The sequence below is a fragment of the Chaetodon trifascialis genome, chromosome 4, assembly GCF_039877785.1.
Source record: "Chaetodon trifascialis isolate fChaTrf1 chromosome 4, fChaTrf1.hap1, whole genome shotgun sequence".
Taxonomy (NCBI): domain Eukaryota; kingdom Metazoa; phylum Chordata; class Actinopteri; order Chaetodontiformes; family Chaetodontidae; genus Chaetodon; species Chaetodon trifascialis.
Window position 1 is genome coordinate 25,531,093 of NC_092059.1, and position 12,500 is coordinate 25,543,592.

Sequence of the window (12,500 nt, forward strand, 5' to 3'; positions counted from 1 at the left end):
GACATGATTAACCGCGACCCCTCAACTCGCACACTTGTCAAGCCGTGACAGTCATTTGGGAACAATGAACAAACAAGAATGCTCTGGATGGTTTCCAAAGAACGGGCATGACAGAAAAATGTCTGGGAACCACTGCTCTGTAATGATGCTCCCCAGAGATACTCAGTTAAAAAGGTAATATTCACATTATCATTGACCGGACGAGATAAAGAGGGATTAAATTCACAATGAATAAGGCCAGTGTCTGATATGTCTTGTCACTGGGACATACCTGCAGTGTACGTACGACTGACATCAACAGCAGGACAACAGAGAAGAAGAAAGACTTTATACATTTTGACGATGAGGGAAAAAAGAGAAACTGGGCGAAAGAGGAAGACAGAGACACACAGACGGGTGAAGAAAGAGAATGAATCTTCTTGCTGAGTGTCTGCCTGGCCTTTAAAGCCTCGCATCCTTTTCTTTCAGTGTGTGAAGTGAACGTGTTGTAAATGTTCCTTCCCAGACCTTCATAAATCATGCTGTGTTATGAGAGGCCCCACAACCTCTTTTTCATTCTCCATCCCTCTGCCTCTCCATCCCTCCTCCTCCAGCTCCTCCACAGCCTCGCTTTCAGGTAGAAATTCTGTTGCCATGGTGATTTCAATCGCTGTTATTGCTACAGCATGACGAGGAGGACCTGCTGGCAGAGAGGGAGGGAGATGCGTTATATTTACATTCCTGAACATTCACAGTGGCCGTTTCTGCCAGCATTTATCTCCTGACAGCACGGCTACCCCTCCCTCTGCCAATTCACTGGTATGTACAGTACATTACAGATCAAATGTGTATGATGTAGAAATGACAATAGATACAATACAATACAATTAAGCTACTTGTTCCTACTATTTATTTTATCATTATTTTGTTTTGTGTAGGTTTTCTTCTAATCATTTTCAGTCCCCTTTATGCCAACAAAGCATATTGACTGCACTGACCCTGCAATGGACTGTGGTGACCCATGCAGGGTGTCTTCACCTTCTGCCCAGTGCATTCTGGGACAGCCTCCAGCCTCCTGCGACCCTGTAAAGAATGAAAAAGAATGAAATGGACAAAGATGGTAAGATGCTGCATGGCATTAACAACAGAATAGTTGCCCCCAACTAATGTTACAATAAGATCAGATGTCATTTGATGTTTGAGGGGTGACACAAAATCGAATTAATTCCCTGAATCATCAACAATCTGGCTGTTGGACAATTTGAAGTATTACATGGATTTCCATGACATTTTGTATGAATGACATTCATTCATGGTCCCCTGACGATGAGTCCCAGTTACTTTGGTGATCCACCAACTTTTCCTGCAGCGCCACCGTGAGATTGACATTTTGGGGTTTTAGTGAAATGTTTGAAAACTACTGAATGAATGCCATGATAGATAGAGGATGAATCCTATTGACTCTGGTGGTCCCTTACTCACAAGTGTTAGCATGCTAACTTGCCAAACTAAGATGATAAACATGGTAAACATGATACTAAACATCAGCATGGTAGCAGTGTCGTTTTGAGCATGTTAACATGCTGAAATTAGTATTTAGTTTAAAACACCACTGTGCCTAAATGCATCCTCACAGAGCTGGACAGACTTTCTGGCAATGAAGGTAGGGGGACATTAAAATGTGTATGTGTGAGTTAACAGAATGTACAAGATTAATAAAAACATAGTGTGTCTTCCCAGCTAAAAGGAAATAACGAAACTGGGCTGAAAAGAGAAATAGTGAAGTGGAGATTAGATCTGTGAAAAGCACTTGTGTGCAAATTGACTGCATTTTTCAGCCCTTGGGTAGCCATGTCATAAAATGATAAGCTACTAAGTACCTCCCTAATGATACATAGTGTCTGCATCTGCCAGTTTGTCTTATGGCAAGGCTTCAAGACACAGAGACAGTGTTGATTTAGGTTTCTCTGTTAATATAACAGTGACTGTTGATTTAGAGGGTTCAGTCTGCAGCTCACAAGCACTGAACGTCAATCAATTAGACATGCAAAGTGTTTCTTCTCCTTTGAGCTGTGCTGTACAAATACCTGTGATATATGGATCTGTGCAGCGGTGCCAGGTCAATAACTTGCAATTGAGACTTGTGATTGATTGAAATCTCAATAGCTCAGTCCTGCTAATCTTCAGCATGATTATGAATTGTGAATACATTTGTTTCCTATGCAAATCAGAGCTCTGCTTGTCAGCTCTTTATGTGTTGATGGATTGTGCATGAGTTGTTTTTGTTGTTGTCAGTTCTATGTGCTTCACAGGTGTTTGTGTCAATCTTTGTTCCCTTAACTCTTCCTTCCCTTTCAGGCAGCTCACAACCCCCCTTCTTCACACACATCCTCACCCACCAACCCCCCATTCCGACCCCAACATCCCCAATTATTCCCCAGCTTCCAGCAACACTCCACATTCAGTTGCATTGAAATGGGCCAGTTGCTATGGCAACCCCATACAGCAGCATATTATTCCTCTGTCAGAATTCAAAAGAGGATCAATTAGTGATGATGTCACTGCATCAAGAGAACCACTCAAATCCTGCTGAGCGGCCAGCCAGGGCCTGCATGTGTTATTATGTACATACATGTATGTGCCACTTCTAAGACATACTGTGATCTGAGAAAGAAGGAAAGTAAAAAAAAAAAAGAAGAAGAAGAAGTGTGGATTCGTTCCTCTCTCTGCAGCTCGGGGAGGAAGATGAAGGCAGACTTGAGGTGCCTGAGTCACCACTACACACTGTGTGGGAGGGCTGGATGATAGCAGGATGGGGAATACAAGTAGAGTGAAACATACTGACTTTCGGCATGAAGGGTTAGATGAAAAAAAAAGAGAAATCAGATTCAGATTTTAGATTTTTGGTGCTGGAGAGGATCATCATATGAAAACTGACATTTCTCCAAAAGCCAAAGTAGCAGAAAAATGTGCTGCTCATCAAACACTGACCTCACTTTGCCATTTCTCTGGCAGTGCAAATGGATATAATAACACACCTCCTACTCGTACAACCCTACCTTGACTCCATCACCTCTTTCCTTCCATCTTCTAAGAGAAGGACAAAGAGCTGCGAAAATAAGCAGGTTTACAGTGAAAGTCATCTTTACCGGAGACCATTTGTACCATTTGTTGACCACGGCTTGACTCTACTTTGAGTTGATAAACTGTAATTTTTATTTCTAGTGGGATGTGGTAGATGTGTGTTTAAATGGACTGCATTTAACACATTTCTAGTCTACTGAACATTTGAAGCGATATACAACACATGACACATTCAGCCATTCACACACACACCGATCAGGAGGAGAATTCGGGGTTCAGAATCTTCAAAATGCAGTCTGGAGGAGCTGAGGTTCCAACCACCAACTTTCCGATCAGTTGCACCCCTCCAGTTGCCTGCTCTTCCCAAAGGATTGACATTCCCACTTGTTTTTCATTCTCCTGCAGATAAGCAGAGTTTTACGTCAATCACAGACAGCAAATGAGTAAGATAGAGAATATATTTTTAGAGTCACTCCTCTAAAGGCCTCTCCCTCCTCCTCCTCCTCCTCTGTTAATGCACCATAATGACTTTTTTTTTTTAAATAAGAGATTTAGATTCCCAACAGCATTCACAGCCAAACTGTGAAGACTGGATTGTGATGTACAAACATGCGGCAAATCAACATTAAGTGTTGGAGTATAATGTTCTTCAGAGGAGTTTCATTGCAGCAATGCAGCAGTTACTTGTCAATAGATTCTCCACAGAACTTTAATGAAGGGACGAACTCCATTCTTCCAGCATTCCCTCATTTAGTGACAGAAATGAATGGAAATGTTTTTCACAAGTGCAGGAGGTCACGTGATCATCACGCTTTCATATTTTCTCTCTGGTAGAATAAAATGATGATTGTTGCTGTCCGTGGTCCTGATCTCTGTTTCAATCCAGTGACCCATTACAGTGATCTCAGGGCCACACACACATACACACACACACACACACACACACACACACACACACACACACACACACACACAGCTGCTGCTGAATCTGGTGTGGATTATTTATTCAACATAACCCGTTCATGTCTCACATCTATCATGCTAAATTGGATTTGTGCTTCTTCGCACGCACGCATGTGTGTGTTTGTGTGTTAAGAGTACGAGAGAGAGAGAGGGAGGGATGGAGAGAGAGACAGAGGGAGACGCTTAGTTGAAATGCGCGGTGCATTCTTCTGTGGAGGACGAAGCGAGCAGCCATCTGCAGGGCAGCAGAATTGCTCGAAATCATCTCAGTGATAATTCAGCCTTTATCGTGCGCACGGTGACGAAATCGGAATTAATTTGTCAAAAGCAAACTTGCCACACTATTTTTCCGGGAAGACAAAATCCGCAACATTTTGGACAAAGTGAAGTTGTGTTGGAGCCACCAGGGAGTCTTGTCCCCTCACAGTCCCGTGAGGGTTGATTTGTCCCCTGCGGAGTGCGCAGCCTTTCATCCGCCCGGAGGATCCACAGCGCTGGAGGTGCATTTGGAGAATAGAAATACAATGGTAAGATTATACAGAAACAGATGAATTAGAATGGTGTTAACTCAATTTAATCGTCACGTTTTTGCACGAACGTTGACGTTGAAGGATGTTCGGGAGGAGAGTGGGAATGAACACGCCGGGATCATGCGGCATGAGCCGGCTGAGCTCAGTATGGAGGCTCATTCCTTTCAGCTCCTCCTCACAGCCTGCAGGTTGCACAATTACTGCAAAAGGACAACATTAAGCACGAAAATGAAATGACAGAAAAGCACTGCATGAGATTATTAGAGGAAAAATAGCGCACTGATACCCATAACATACATACTGACAAATTGGTAGTTCATAGTTGGCCATAGGCATGAAGTGGACATGATATTTGATGCTTAAAAATTATGCTGGAGTCAATGTTACATTGCTGTGATGGAAATTCTAGTTTCCTTCTATGTTTATGCAGTGGATCCACATATATCGGGCCTGTAACATATTGTTTGCAGGAATCCAGACACCCAACAATAACATTAATATTACTCCTCGCTTTTACATTAAAGATACAGTATTTAGCCTCTGGTATTCCTGAAGAGCTGTGAAATCCAGCCCTTTGCATAAGAGCTGTGACCTTGTAATGAATCTGCTGTCACTGAATCACAATTGCTGCCTTTTCTTCTTTCAGTGTGTGTTTGGGCGGTATAGGAGGGTTAAAACAGCAGTGAAAAGCCTTTCAGTCCCCTGTTCTGTGTGTTTGATAGAGGTGAGCTTCCTCTTAGCACTGCTCTCTGCTTCATGTTTATAAATGTTCATGTCTGGCCAGAAAAGGTGTGTGTGTGTGTGGAGGTGTGCGTGTGTATTCCTGCATGTCCCTCTGGTTTGATTGTTGCAGATTGATTGATAAAAGCAAGGCTGGTGTTGAGCTATTTGTTTACATTTCTGAATGCTCAGCTGCTGCCTCATTCAGAAAGAGTGATGAATGAGTGGCACATCCGCCCTGAATCCTAATTTGAGGCCAAACAGCTGCGACAAGTCTGGTTTTGCAAAAACAACAGCAGCGAGATCAGTGCTTGCGTTGACTTTTTGTGGAAGGATAAATACCCCTGCTAAACATCTGTGTGAGCTGTTTAAACATCAGAGCATGTTTATGCAGGGAAATTTACAGTTCACATCTGGTTCAACACAATCACACAGACCGCAGAATCCTGTTTAGATTTGCTTGACTTATTGGAAATAAAGATACCCACAGTTCGTCATGAAGATCTTGCTGCTCAAACAATGGGCGAAACATTTGCAGCATAAGTGCACAAGTATCAGGGAAGAGCATTTCTGTCTCTCAGATCTCTGTGATGCTGACATTTAAATGGCCCAATTAGCCTTGTTGTGTTGGCTGGCCTGAGCAGCAGAGGAAGGAGAAAGTGAGGGAGGAGAGGACATGAGGCAACAGGCCCAGTCTCAGCACGGCAACCTTGTAACACACCCAGTGTCATGCATGACCCGAGTGTCATTTAGTCACATCAAGGAGACCTTTTATGGATACTGATGCAGAAGGCTGCACATTATATGAGATTTCACCCCTCATGTTAACTTTATGGGTCTTTAAATGTATTGTTTTCAATTTATATGAAACACTTCACTGTCTGCATATTCTGTTTCTGCATACATGATGCTTAGACCGAGTGGAAAACTCAGGACACCATGCTTTCATGGGTGAACCATGTAAGATGTGTTGTGCATCTCTAGAAATTAAAATTAATGTCTGTTTAAAAAGTGTTTATCCACAAATTTTGCAAAGATGGACCCACCAGCAGACTTTAAGAGGTTAATTCACCCCTGTTGTTTCCTCAGAGTGTCATGCTAACAAAAAACACCTTAAATTAAAAATGTTAAAATATGGCGACATCGCTACAAAGAAGTCCAACATGAAACACGAACATTCAGATGATCCAAAAAATCCAAATCTGGTTCAAACTATTTTAGATTTTTCTCTTGCAGTAGAGGCATTACAGTATGCAGGGAGACATATGAATCTACTGAGCACCCTCTCCTTTTTTTGCTTAAAAAACAACACACTAGTTATTTTCTCATTGCAAAGCTACAACTATTGTTATGCATGGAACATTCAGTGCTGCTTTAAACATAAATTTAGCTTATAAAAGGATTTTTTTTTTTTTTTTTTTTTTTTTTTTCCATCAAAGTATCAACAGAGTCCTCCTGTGGTTCATTCAATCTCTGTGTTCGCTTCTGTCATAACAGGAAAAGACCAGGTGTAATTCTATAACATTTAGGTTTACCAGCTCCAGGGCACTGGTATTATGTATTTCTATTTGGTAATTAAGTATATTACTGCTATACTTAAATGGAACAGAGCAACACTCAATGTTAATAAGTACACCTGTGGTTTGCCTGCTATCATAGGCAAAAATGTATGCAAAGAAAAAGGTCGTTATTAAAGCACTCAGATTCAGTATTCCTCCCACTGATAACACATTCATCCTCTCTCACTTTGCACCTCACTATGTCAGGACTGCTCTACTGCCAATCGTCACCATGTGCATTTGTGAGTTTTGTTTGCACCAATTTTAACAATACAGGGCTCTATGCATGCTGTGTGTAACTTGCTCTGAGTAACACATTACAAAGTCGCCATTACTGCAATTCCACTGCTTTTGCTGGTAACTGAAGAAGTATCAAAGTATCAAATTACAATTTCATATTAAGTAATGCAGTTGCAATTACTGAACTTTAATTGGGCTCACTACTCTTTATGAGGATATTTAACCTGCAATGGAAGAAATGTGTTCAGCAGTAGAGATTTGGCATTACTGTTTCCACTGCAGAGCTATCGCTGAAGCTGGATTTACATTCACAGTGTATGAACTGCTACACAGTGAGCGAGTGGGCATGTTGATGGCATTGCACGTAACTGTGCCGCTAACTCTGAGTGTAAAGGATTAGTACTCTTTTCTGCTTATCTGTATGTTGTTCTCCACTCTTTTGTTGTTGTATATGTCCACATACATGCAGCATTGATATCAAGATTAAAGCTGCATTTCTACCCAGGCACCAGCCCCCACCTAAACCAAACGGAGTATTTTCCAAAAAGTAAGAACACAAACAAATGTGCTACATGTGTGAAAGGCAGCTCTCAACAATATCTGGACCTGATTCTGTGGACATTGCCTGGAGTTCATATGAGAAAGCAGCTTTCGTGTCGGTGGGTGACACTTGCTGCCTCGTATGGTCATGTGACTTGGGCAGCAGGACTGCGCACATGTGACCCGAGAGCAACATTGGTGGCAATAATGCACCCTCATAGCATCTCTGTTGTCCTCATTTTGAACATTTGTTTTCATTTTCAAGGACAGTTAGTTTTACTGTTTTGAGTCTTTTGTTTTTAACTCAAGTGCTGTCTCCTGAGAGGCAGCTGTTTTTGTGTGTATGGTATAGTCCAGTGGGGTTATTTTAAAGCATGTCTTAACTGAATGTACGTAACAACTACGAAACCATTATATATACCATTAAACTATGTACAATTTCAAAATAAAAACAGTGCAGCAGTCAGTAGCAGCCCCTTTATAAAATAATTCAAAGAGCTGTCCCATCAGGTGACAACATCCATGATCAGTTTATGTCCTGGCAGGTTTAACAGTCTCTGTTTGGTGGTCAGCTCAGCTGTTACAGTTGAACTGTGGTGAAAAAATGCTGCCTCACTTCATTCGATCAAGCAGACGACTGGAGCGGCCTTCGTTCAAACCCGCTGGTGACGCGAGGTTTAAAGTGTGTGCAAAACACTTTTTGTGTGGGGACAGTCCAGCCTCTCTCACCACTCCATCCATATTTCCTGCATTGTTTATAACGACGGCAATACCATCATGACTGTTGTTATTCTTCATGTCGAGCTCCCACTCCAAAACAGCAGATTTCAAAACCTCAGCGATGTTGAGTCAGTGTGTGATTGGAAAAGAGTTCACGTCTGTATGACAAAACTTTTCATCTCCCATTTGCTGCTCATAACATGAGCTGTGACTGTAATAAAGCTCTGAGCAGCTCGGTAAGTTCACCCATCTGTGGTTATTGAGATGCTCTCGGCTTCTTTGAGGCTCTGCGTTACTTTAGCTTTTGTCTCTTGGTGCAGAGCTGCTATCACTGTGTGACTGAAGTGTGGCCTTGATGGAACTGTATACTTTAACTTCAGCCTGTTTACTAACCTCTAAAATCCAACGATGTCAACCACAGAAAACAGCGTCAAGTCTTTAGTTATATATTCACAGATGCATCTTGTTATTTCTTCAGCTCTGGACTGTTATATGGAAGCAGGGCTCCAAATGCTTCTTTCAGGCTTCTTTGCTCTGGCTGAGCTTTGTTGTTTGAGCTTTTCTGTGTGGTAATGTGACAAATGGCTTCTCATGTTTGAGGCATTTCTAGTACCGTAGTTCACGTCGTCCGGCAATGAAAATTGAAAATTTGGTGGAGCATCTTCAATCTCATTTTCGTTATTGGTACACATTCATCTGTAATTATTTTTACCAGTGCTTGGCTTGCACACAAAGGATAACAGGATCTTCTTGACTTCTATTAGTGCGCCCTCTGCTGTTCAAACAAAAACAATAAAATTTTCAACAAAGAGAGGTAGAAAATATCTATGTAACGTCAGGGTAGATAGCAATACAGTACTAAAGTGACATTGAGCCATATTTCTATCTCAATATCCTGAGATTTAGTAAATCGTTACATGCCTAACTGTGACTCGCCTGTTATGGCAGTGGTTTAGTCCCAGTGCTATCCTCGAGTGCCCTGTTGTGGTTTGGCTGGTTTACTTGTTACGGCTGGAAAATAAATGGCGGCCAGCACTATAGAGCTGTCTCAGTCTCATTAATTGGATATAACTGGCACTTACAACTATCAAGACATCGCCCACCATTCTTTTCAACATAATTATTGTAATTCTTTTAATAGAAAGTGAAGAAACTTGGGTACATCAAATATAATTATTTATTAACTAACATTGCGGTGATGATGGGTCAAGGCGTAGTTGTGTGTTTACCAACAAATGTTTGACGAAGTGTTCCTGAGCCTATATAGTAATAAGTGGTGAACCTCACTCCATACCTCATACCCATCATGATACTCTCACCTGTTACCAATGAACCTGTTTACCTGTGGAATGTTCCAAACAGGTGTTTTTGGAGCATTCCACAACTTTCCCAATCTTAAGTTGTGCCTGTCCCAACATGTTTGAAATGTGTTGCTGAATCAAATTCAGAATGAACATAGAAATAAACGTATGGTTTACACAGCACTCCAACTTTTTTTAATCAGGGTTGAACATGGTAAAATGGTTTTGTTCTAAACTTATTAATAATAAACCCCATATTATTACTTTTAAAACCCTCTTTCCTTAATTTGTTATGTCAGTTACATTTTGATGCAACATGAACTGGTTGCCTGGATTATGCTCTCAAGGGATGGGCAATTTGGCACTAAAATAATATCACAATATTTCAGGGTATTCTTGCGATAATAATATTCTTGACGTTGTGATAAAATATAGTTCAACTTGCCAAAGATTTGGTGATGCTCTGCATGAATCCATGTAGCTTGTCTGCTTGGTTCAGAACTCAGAGCTCTCCTTGCTGGATTTTTGGCTCCCCTTGTACTTAACAGGGTGCTTCTGCTTGATGTAGTAAAGTTTGTTGTCACTGTCTTCTTGCACTTGTTACATATTACTGTGGTTTATTGTACGTCTCATCTTTTATAAGCAAGCCTCTTCCACATTACTGAAATCATCCCTCTCTTTGGAACCAACTGCCCCTCTTGGATTCAGTAGCAATGTTACTTTCACTGCCAGCCATGCTTCTTGTTACTGTGTGTAATAGTATGATGTCATTATGTGAGCAAGGCAGTGTTAGGCTTTGCCTTAAATAATCTACTGGACTCAAAAGATGCAGACCGATAGGTGGAATTAATAAACAAAAGTAAAGTTATTAAACAAACTCTCTTAACAAAAAGCGCAATTGCAATGAGCGGAAAAAAGGAACACACAACAGGATGGGTTGAGGCAGAGCAAGTACTGGAAATGGCTGGAGGGCAACAAGGAAAGAGACAGAGATGGGCATTAACCGGGAGACGTGGAATGTGGACGAACCCTTATGGAGTATGGGAACTTTAAAGCTTCCCAGACCACTCTTTCAATGTCCCAGGGGAGTACTGCGACAACCAGACCAGCAGGCAGAATGGTACTGGGAGTGGCATCAGGCTCAGATGGGGAGAACTGACGGGAGAGTGCGCGATCCTTGTTGAACACTTCCCAAAGGTCATGATACACAGGGGGAACTCTGGAGAGGTCTGGGGGGTCAGGTGAGGAGGTGAGTGAGTTGGAGAATCCACCTGCTGGTGGGAGAGCAGGACAAAGGCAGAGAGAGTGATAGTGGAAGCTCCACCCCACAATTTTGCCAAGAAACTAATCAATGTCAGGGTAATGGAGCTTCAACCAGGGAAGTCCAAAAATCAGAGGTGAATGTGGGGCTGGAATGATGTGAAAGGAGATCTCCGCATGGTAGTTATCAGACAGGAGTGGTGTGGTGTGTTACCTCCGCCAGGAACTTGCCATTTAAGGCATACAGTTTAATGGGTCTTTCTAGTGCCTGTAGTTGGCACCCAGCTTTTTCAGTGAACTGCTCGTCCAAAAGGTTGTCCTCAGTTCCAGAATCTACGAGGGCAAGAAGAGACAGAACCTCCCCCTCCACACACAAAGAGGCTTGGACTTCGGGGAATTAGGAACAAGCAAGTTTGGTCTCGTCAGTACCCCCACCCCTACTGACGAGTCTGCTCTTTTAGGTTGGACAGGACAGGAAGAAATGAAGTGACCCACTTGACCACAGTACACGTGCTCACCTTCCCGCAGAGGCGCTTTGTAGGAGTCAGTTGAGCTCTCCCAAACTGCAAGGGCTCATCCTCCCTATCCCAGGTGGAAGGCAGTACTGGAGGACTTAATATTTTACTGGACTCAAAGGATGCAGACCGCTAGGCGGAATTAACATACAAAAGTAAATTTATTAAACAAACTCTCTAAACAAAAAGTGCATTCGCAATAAGAGGCAAAAAGGAAGACACAACAGGACGGGTTGAGGCAGAGCTGGAAGGCAACAAGGAAAACACGTTTGACATGGGAGAGATCAGGACGAACTGGCCACCAGCAGTGTAGAGACCCAACCTTAAATACTGTTGGCCTGATGAGCCTGATGCATATGTAACCCTGTTGACACTATAGAAATTGTCAATAAGGTAGCTAAAGATGGACCAATATCAGAAGAACTAGAACGGCAGGAGCCCACGATTTTCAATAGCAGTAAAGAGAATTAGACCAAAAAATGAGTTTGCATTAACACGTGTGTTAACTGTAACAGCAATTCAGGTTGATCACAGTTAACTCAAAATAATAAACTATAATGTGTGCACATAAAAAAATAAAACCTTTTTCAACCCTGAGTTCAGTTTTTGTTTCAGTCAGTAGATCGATCATTGGGCCCAAAACTGTGTTTGTATAGTCTGTCCTACCACACCAGGAAATGAGGAAAGGAATCCATCTTCAGAAACAACAGCCTGTTCAGTTCTTCTTTCAATTCTTGTAGGTTGGCTCCCCATCCAGTTAACTGGAATCTCTCATTTTCAGTGGGTGCTGCCTTTGGCTTCAGATTTGTCAACACTTTTGCTGGCTACTAAAACCTGACCGCTGAGTGTTTTGAATCATATGGTGTAAGATAGCTGTCAAAGACATGTCCATAATTAAAGTTTCGTATTTGTGAAGTTAACAATTTGTGTGTCATAAAAGTTGTTTTACACAAAATTCTGCTGTCACATACGTGAGTCTGTGAAATTGGGTTCGGGTTACGATTGTTTTTATATGAGTATGAGTCTAAAAGCTGTGAGTGCAAAGTCTTGAGAATACAACTCATTTTTTTTACAACTACAAAGTCTTCA

At 41.9% G+C, this 12,500-nt stretch overlaps 1 protein-coding gene across 2 annotated transcripts in view; it reads left to right on the top strand.

Annotated features, from left to right (window-relative positions):
- The first annotated feature begins 4,192 nt into the window (after positions 1-4,192).
- adcyap1r1b (adenylate cyclase activating polypeptide 1b (pituitary) receptor type I) overlaps positions 4,193-12,500 on the top strand; it is a 33,066-nt gene continuing 24,758 nt past the window's right edge. For both annotated transcript variants that reach the window (XM_070961499.1, XM_070961500.1), the window contains exon 1: positions 4,193-4,553. The gene's annotated coding sequence lies outside the window, so the exon portion shown is untranslated. The remainder of the gene's footprint in view (positions 4,554-12,500) is intronic.